The sequence below is a fragment of the Mesocricetus auratus genome, unplaced genomic scaffold (assembly GCF_017639785.1).
Source record: "Mesocricetus auratus isolate SY011 unplaced genomic scaffold, BCM_Maur_2.0 Super-Scaffold_100013, whole genome shotgun sequence".
NCBI classification, from domain to species: domain Eukaryota; kingdom Metazoa; phylum Chordata; class Mammalia; order Rodentia; family Cricetidae; genus Mesocricetus; species Mesocricetus auratus.
The window spans coordinates 50,381,393-50,390,050 of record NW_024429196.1 but is presented as its reverse complement, the minus strand read 5'-3'; positions in this window follow the sequence as shown (position 1 = coordinate 50,390,050).

Sequence of the window (8,658 nt, the reverse complement as noted above, 5' to 3'; positions counted from 1 at the left end):
TGCTAAAATGTCACCTAAGAGTCAGTCAACAAGATCCTGTGACCCTGGGAATAAGCAATGTTTTAGGAGCTCAGGCATGTAGAGTTAATGCTTTCTTGCCCAAATTACTATGTCACCATTTTCTTGATTCATGTCTTTTTTCCTAAAGTACAGAAGAGTGATGTTGTAAGCTGCCTTGCTTATCATAATGTGACTATGCTTTGGTATGGTTTCCAGCTGTCTGTCTTAGTTAGAGTTACTATTGCTATGATGAAACAGCATGACCAAAAGCAAGTTGGGGAGGAAAGGATTTATTTGGCTTATATTTCCACATCATAGTCCATCATTGAAGTCAGGACAGGAACTCAAACAGGGCAGGAGCCTGGAAACAGGAGCTAATGCAGAGGTCATGGAGTGGTGCTGCTTACTGGCTTACTCAGCCTATTTTCTTATAGAACTAAGGGCCACTAGTCCAGGGATGGCACCACCCACAATGGGCTAGGACCATCTGCATCAATCACTAATTTAAAAAATGTTCAATAACTGGATGTTATGGTGGGATTTTATCAACTGAGATTCCCTCTTTTCAGATGACTGTAGCTTGTGTCAAGATGACACAAAACTAAGCTAGCACAGTGACAGATAGAAAGTACTCTACAAATGCTTGTCAAATTGATGAATAAAATGTACTCTTTGTTGTCTTACTTCCTTTACATCTATACTAAATTCTTTTTAAAACAACATTTTAGTTTAATTTTGGAAAACTCCACATATGTATACGATATACCTTGAGTCTATTAACCTCCCGTCTTGCCCCTCCAGATTTTCTCAGGGCCCCTCAACATTATCTACTTCATGTCTGTCTCATGTATGTCTGCCAAGATGCTTTCATAAACTTCATTTCGGAATTTTTGAAAACTTTGTAGCTTTTTGTGAGGTCTTGAGTTTTATCTTTTTTTTTTTTATTTAAACTAGAAACAAGCTTGCTTCGTATATCAATCCCAGCTCCATCTCCCTCCTCTCCTCCCCTTTCCCCCACCAACCTCTCAAACCTCCAACCCAGTCCCCACTCCACATCCCAGGGAGGGTGAGGCCTTCCATGGGGGATCACCAAAGTCTGTCATATCATCTGGGGCAGGGACTAGGCCCTCCCCCATGTGTCCAGGCTGAGAGAGCATCCCTCAATGTGGAATGGGCTCCCAAAGTCCATTTGTATGCCAGGGATAAAGGCCCCACATATTGCCAAGGCCTCCTCACTGACACCCAAATTTAGAGGTCTGGATCAGTCCCATGCTGGCCTCTCAAGCCTGAGTCTGGGGTTCAACTTTGTAGTTTTCTAAACTTTTCTATTATTCATTTTACATCATGACTACAGCCTCCCCTTCTTCCTCTCCTCCCATTCCCTCCCCACTCCTCCTCTCTACCTCCTGACCCACCCCTCCTCTATAATTGCTCAGAAAGGGGGCAGACCTTCCATATTTCAGAAATTCAGCATGTATTTATTTATCCCATTACTGGTTTTTATATCATGCTAAGAGACATCTAACATGAAATTTGCCACTTGATTTTTTACTTCATTTTAAACTTCATTTTTAAAATTAACAAATAAATGATAGTTCTTATTGTGGTGTTTTTGTTCATATTAAGTTTTGGTTAATCCCACTCTTTTCCCCTCCCTCCATGACCCCCAGTCCCCACTGTACATTTCCTCTCCCAGTAGTCTTTCTTTCATTTTCAAATCATCCACCATATCCATCTCTATTACCCTCCACACCCGCTCCCATAAAGCTTCTTTCTTCCTGTCTTATGGGGTTCATAAAGAAAACATGAGATTATAAAATTTCCTAAAAAGTGTATGGAACTGGAAATATTATGATAACTGAAGTATCTCAGCCTCAGAAAGACAACTATGACATGTTCCTTCTTGCCTGTGGACCCCAGCTTCTAATTGTTGTATACATGTATTTATGTGGGAATGAGTGAGGGTAGAGTTCTCCACACATCTTTTTTTTTTAGTACTTTTTCTTTCCCCTCTTCCAGCTCTTCTGAGATCTTCCCCAACCACCCACCCGCCCACCCAACTCCATGCCTTCTCTCTCTTTAGAAAGCAAACAAAACAGAATTTTAAAAATGAAGAAAAAATAATACAAGAAATACCCATATATACAGACAAAACTCAGAAACACACAAAACTGGAAGCCATACTATACAAGCAAAAGAACAATAAGACAGAAAAAAACCCAAACAAAGCAATATATGACCAAAAAGTCTACAAAAATACCATGGAGTTTATTGTGTATTGGCATCTACTGCTGGGCATGGGGCCTCTCTTATGTGTGGTTAATTGCCCAGTGAGATTTCATTAGAGAAAAACTAAGTGTTTCTTTGAAAGCAGATGTTGACTGCAGATAGCTTCTTAGGGATGAAGCTCTTGTCCACTTCTCAACACTGGTCTCCCTTAAACCTGTGAATGCCTGGGGCATACTGCTACCATCTCTGTGAGTTCTCATACATGTATCAGTCCTGCTATACATGGAGGGCACTGTTTCCTTGCAGTCACCCATTCCTTCTGGATCTCACAATCTTTCCACCTCTTCTTCTGCATAGACCCCTGAGCCTTGAGAAGAGGGGTTTAATGAAGACATCCTGTTTAGGACCAAGAGTTCTAGATTCTCTCAGTCTCTCCACGTTGTCCAGTGGTGGATTTTTGTGTTAGCTCCCATCTCCTGCACAAGGAAGCTTCTCTGATGATGGCTGAGCGAGATACTGATCTATGGCTTCAAACATAATGTAGTTATGAATCATTTTATTCCTATATTCCTTTAGTATAATAATAGTATTTGACTTTCCCCTAGACCCATGGCCTATCCAGTCTCAGGTTTATAGCTACAGTTAACCTTGTGCTCCTGAATAACATGCAGTGGATTCCTAAAGCACTTGTTATCTCTCTACCACCTGCACACCTACATTTTCAAGTGTGACTCTTTCTCTATCTCCTTGTATTATCACATTTATTTTTTCTTGGTACTTGCACATAGGATCTCATGCAGTCCATCAGGCTGCTCTCATGTTTGCTATGTATCACAGGCTGGCCTTGAACAGTTGATCTGCTTGCTTCTATTTCCCATGTGCTAGTTTTTCAGGTCGGTGTCAGTGCTCCTGGCTTCTATTTTAAGTAATTTAAAAATGGAAAATAATTTAGAATGACCTAAAATACATGTACTCAGAGTTTTTTCTGTTTAGATGTGATATTGAGCCCAAAGGAAATAAGATGGTGATATTCTTCAAAACAAATAAACAAACAAACAAAACCCAACCAACCAAACAAGAAATACAGTTTAGAAAGTATTGAATGGCAGAGCACCTTTCCCACGAGTGTGGGGGACACTACCTCAGCAGAAACTATTTGAAATCTTCAATTAGAGATTTTCCTTGCATAGTAAAAAGTTTGAGTTTAGTCCCTGACTAGTTAGAGAAATTTGATTGTCAATTTTACTAATTTATGTTTGATTAAGTAGGACCCCAGCTGATGGGAACAACTCAAGTTTGCTAGAGCATCTGCCATGGGCTGGTTTTTCTGTGACCACAGAAGCCATTACATCATACTCTAAAGAATGATAATAATCGCAAGTGTGTGGAGTCTTGTGCTGTTCTGTCCTCTGTGATCACAAGTTTCTTAAGATCCTTTGGAAAGTCAGATGCTGTGAGCCACAGTATATCTAGTTTTGAAGTAACAGGAAAAAAATCATTAAATTAGCTAAACAAATTGTCATAGACTAGAAACAGGGGTTTTTTGAAAGCAGTTCAGACTGTGTGTCTGTACGATACACTTTACAAACTTAGTTTGATTAAGTTTTGTTTTTCTGAGGATATGATTCTTTTCTGTAATTACCATTCTGTTTTCCCTGACAGGCTATCAACCATTGGCTGCCTTAAGCTCCCTGCGAATTGAGTTATTCCCAATAATGCTCTACATTATGAAGACATTATTCGAGTGGCTGTCCGCTGTGATCTGGTTATTTGGAGCTTTACAGAAAGCAGGTGGTTTTTCCATCTCATCGACGTTCTTATCACCCAGGGTTCACCATCTTGTGTCTTGCAGCTCAGCTCTCTCCATCCATTACCGATGGGGCTCTTTCCCATCATTTTCCCTGGATTATTTGGTTTCCCATTTCCTTCCTGGTCTTTCCTTAAATCACCCACATTCTCTGGTTTTCTGTTTTACCAAGGCTCCTGTTTGTGGTATGCATGCATTCACAGCCAAAGGCTTTGCACCGGTTGTTGGCCATTCAGGCTACTTAGAGGTTGTGTTGCTTCCACGAGGCATAGGCCTGATGCTCAGACCTACAAAGCAAGCAGAGCATCTCTGACCTGTGACCCCGGCTCCCCGTGGTACTCACTGGTGATGTTTCTTGTGACCCCGATACCTAGCATTTGACCTATTTGTCTGCTCAGACCTCACTCTTGGCTGAGATGATGCTTTGGACTTGACCTTTGTGCTTTGACTGGAATCTCAAGAGCACAAGCTTTAGATTGAGATGCAGAGAAGCACCAATCTTGCCTCCTCAGTTGTTAACCTTTGGATTTTCTTGGTCTCACCTTCCTTATCTGTAAAATATAAAGGCACTGGCAAAGCTCCCCTAGAAAGCACAATTCTTTGTCATGGACACTCAGTGTATAGCCAATGATATCTTGCCAATGAAGCTCACAATCTGACTTGTTTTTCTGGTGACTGTCACAGTGATATACGTGAACAACAACAACTTTTGTGTTGTTCTGTTGCTTTGTTGCTTTTCCTTAAAACTCTAGAAGATGTCTTTTAAACAGTGATTTCTAGTATAAAATGTCATTAGAAATGGCATATTTTCTTCTTTGCATTCTGTAGCTTGTTTCTCTCTGTCTCTGTCTCTCTGTCTCTCTCTCCCTCCCTCCCTCCCTCTCCCTCTCCCCCCTCTCTTTCTGTGTGTGTGTGTGTGTGTGTGTGTGTGTGTGTGTGTGTGTGTGTGTTCAGGTGAATATATCCAGGTAGAGGACAGAGGTCAACCTCTGATGTTGTTTCTCAAGTGCAATCTAGCTTGTTTAATGAGACAGGGCCTCTACTGGTGGCTAGCTAATTAGGCTAGGCTGGCTCACCTGCAAGCCCCAGAAGTCTTGTTGTCTCTACCTCCCTAGTGCTGAGATTACAAGAATGCATCATTACATCTTGCTTTCCTTTCTTTTATGGATTTTATTTTAGGCTGGGCGTGGGGAGCATGCCTTTAGTCACAGTCCTTGGGAGACAGAGGCAGGCAGATCTCTTAGTTCAAGACTAGCCTGGTCTATGAAATAAGTTCTATATTCTAGGACATCCAAGGCTACATAAAGAAACTCTGTCTCAAAAAACAAACCAATTGTTTTATTTTATGTTTGCATGCCAGTGTTCACAAGGGCCAGAAGTCAGAGTTAGATTTCCTGGAACTGTTGTGAGCCATCTGATGTGGGTGCTACGAACAAAACTTGGATCCTCTGCAAGAGCAATCCTTAACCACTGGGCCATGCCTTCAGCCCCTGGATGTCTGATGTGGGTTCTGTGGCTCATGCTTGCACAGTAAGCATTTTACTGACTGAGCTATCTCCCCAGCCCCACTTATTGTTTCTACAATACCCTGGAGAGTGGGCAGATCCAAGAGGGTGATCCGCTTGGGGTTTGGCTAAGAACTGTTATGATGGGGGTAAAGGAAAGAAAGAAGACATGATAGAAAACAGACTGATGTACTGAATAGAGGGCAAGAATTCCCCAGCCTAGCTGATGGAATTCAGAGCCTGACTCTATCACCTATTGGCTGGGTGGCTTTGGGCAGTTACTTAACATCTCTGTTGTTTCCTCATCTGTGAAGTGGGAGTTTTAGTTTACTCAGAGAAATAAACATTTCTCCTCTCAAAGTCATGCTAAGGGGAGCTGTGGACATGTGGAGAAATCAAGATGTGTGGATACTTTCAAGAGTTCCTTGAGTGCTGTGACAAGATATTCTTTCAGGAATCTTCAGCAACAATAAACCTTTGCTTCTGAATAAGGAGTATCTGAAATTGGAGCAAGCTGGCCCTGGAGGCATAGGACTGTCACATGGTTATCTGGTAGATTAAAGCAAGAGGATCTCATGATCGATGCCTGCTTGGGCTACAGAGTGAGTGAGTTCAAAGCCAGTCTCCATAGTGAGACCCTGTCTCAAACTAAAAAGTAAAAGGAGTGTTGGCTTTATCTCAGTGGTAGAATGTTTTACTAGTCTGTGGGAGGGGCTAGTTCCAATTCCTAGTGTTACAAAGATAAAAATAGAGAAATTCATGTTACAGAAAGTTATGTTGATAATCACTTCTGTATATAAGTGTATGTTTATACAACTTTAAAGTATTAGTTAAAATGTACTTGTCAAATTGTTACAGGTACATAAAGATTTTGTTTGAGTGAGTTGTATGGGAGAGGGTGCATCAAGAGCCACTGCTTGGGGCTGGAGAGGTGACTCAGTGATTAAGAGTGTATACAAAGAACAAAACAATCCCCCCAAACAAAAAATAAACACAGAAAACAAAACAAAAACAAACAAAATAGCTGGGAAGTGGTGGTGCATGCCTTTGATCCCAGTACTTGGGAGGCAGAGGCAGGTGCATCTCTGAGTTTAAGGCCAGTCTGGTCTACAAGAACTAGCTAGGGCTACTCAGAGAAACCTTCTCCTGAAACCCCCTCCCAAAAAAGAGTGCATACATAGTAAGTTTGCAGAGGACCAGAGTCTGAGTCCAGGAACCCAGGTTGGCAACTCACAAACTCCAGCTCCAGGGGGTTCTGACTCTCTTGACCCCACCTACCTGTGACCCAAGAAAACTTTGCTGCTTTAGCAGCCAATTGTATAGCATGTGCACGTGACAGTCACTGCAATGATTTTATGGTTTCCTCTAAAGGTCTGTATCACTGCTTAAAAACTGCATTGATATCAATAAACAATTGTATATAACTTTTGTTCAAATCAATTACCGGTAGACTAATTGTCTGTAACAACTTGTTCCCTAAGTATCTTCTGAAAATATTAAAAGGCATCAGTCCATCTGTACATCTCTAAACACATCTAAATCACATATGCATTGTGTAGTTGTGGCTACTTGCTTAGGTTCACTCATTGGCGCTCTTTCTGTGTGGCTGTTGTTGCCCAGTTCCAGGGGTCTCAAAGCAAGAACCATTTTTGCCTGACTCAAAAGGGACTTGAGGCTGAGAGAGCATTGTTAGCCTGTCTGTACTGCAGGGAATATTCTAAAAATGAGAAATTTTAGGGATAATGTTACTGTGAATCTATTGGGGTCATAAATATCTTGGGTCATCATGAGTTGGGTAGGACTTCATTGTTGGAAGCTTGGTCCTGTGGGGCAATGTTGAAAGATGGTAGAACCAATAAAAGTTACAGCCTAGCCCAAAGTGATTAGGACAAAGAGGATATTGGCTTTAGTGGGAATAATGCTGACCTCAAGGAGTGAGTTAGTTCTCATGAGAGTGGATGGAGTGTTGTGAATGATGGACCGTCCCCTCTATGTAACATTCCATTTCTACTTTGCTACCAGTATGTGATACAGGCAGTGGGCCCTTACTGAGAGACTGGCACAAGGCTGTTCTGAACCCCTATCCAAAACAATTTGGCACCCAAATAAACATCTTTATGCAGCCACCAGCATCAATTATTAAATAGCAGAACATTGGTTAATCCAGGTAGTTTAATTGTTGCATGATCCTGAAAAGACAGTGAATTATGTCTCTTCTTGGTACATAAACTGAGGCTACTAGAGCCTACACACTCTGAGGCCTTGTTTTACAGAGGAGAATTAGTGCAGAGGTCAGAACAATGGCAAGATGTACACAAAGAAAGCTTGGACCAGAACAGAGCCAGATTTTGAGCACGAAACCTACCTTTCCAATTTTTATTTTTAGTTCTTTTGATCTAAGAAAAATGACATCATCTAATAACACACTTAGTGAAAAGATCAACTATTATACTGTCATGTTAATGTTATGGGGGGGCTGGATGCTGGATGTGTTTTGGAAACTCATCATACAATTCGTTTTCCTGTAATGCGAACTCTTCTAATGAACTGGCGTTCTGTTGTTGTGACCATACGCAATCACAATCCCCTCACCCTCAGCTCAGAAAATAAAGACTATTGCTGTCCTGGGTTACTGATGGGCATGAGGCATCTCTGTTGTCATGGCTGTAGTTTTAAAAAAAAGGAAGGACGGAAAAAGGAAAGAAAGAAAGAAAGAAAAAGAAAGAGTGAAGAAAAAGGAACTAGGTCTTTTCAACCTAAAGGTTCTCTCTGTAGAATTAATTAGAGACATTTTTAGAAGACATTTGGATTACAGGAATGTGGAGATGATATCACATTATGACATTTATTCCTTACCAAGAAGTTTCATAATTGGTTCACCTATTCAAAACTGTTATTTTACTAGGCAATAAGGGTTCTAGGAGTCCTAGTCAGACTTACTTAATTTACCTAATTGACATATAAGAAAGAGAAACAATTCACTTTTGATTTGTCAGTGCAACACTTAGTTACTTGTTTGGAGACATGAGTTAATGTAGAATTTATCCAATGCTGATGAAATTCTGTGGGAAAGTGAGCCAACGGGTTACTATTTTATTATGTTAGAGTCAAGAATGT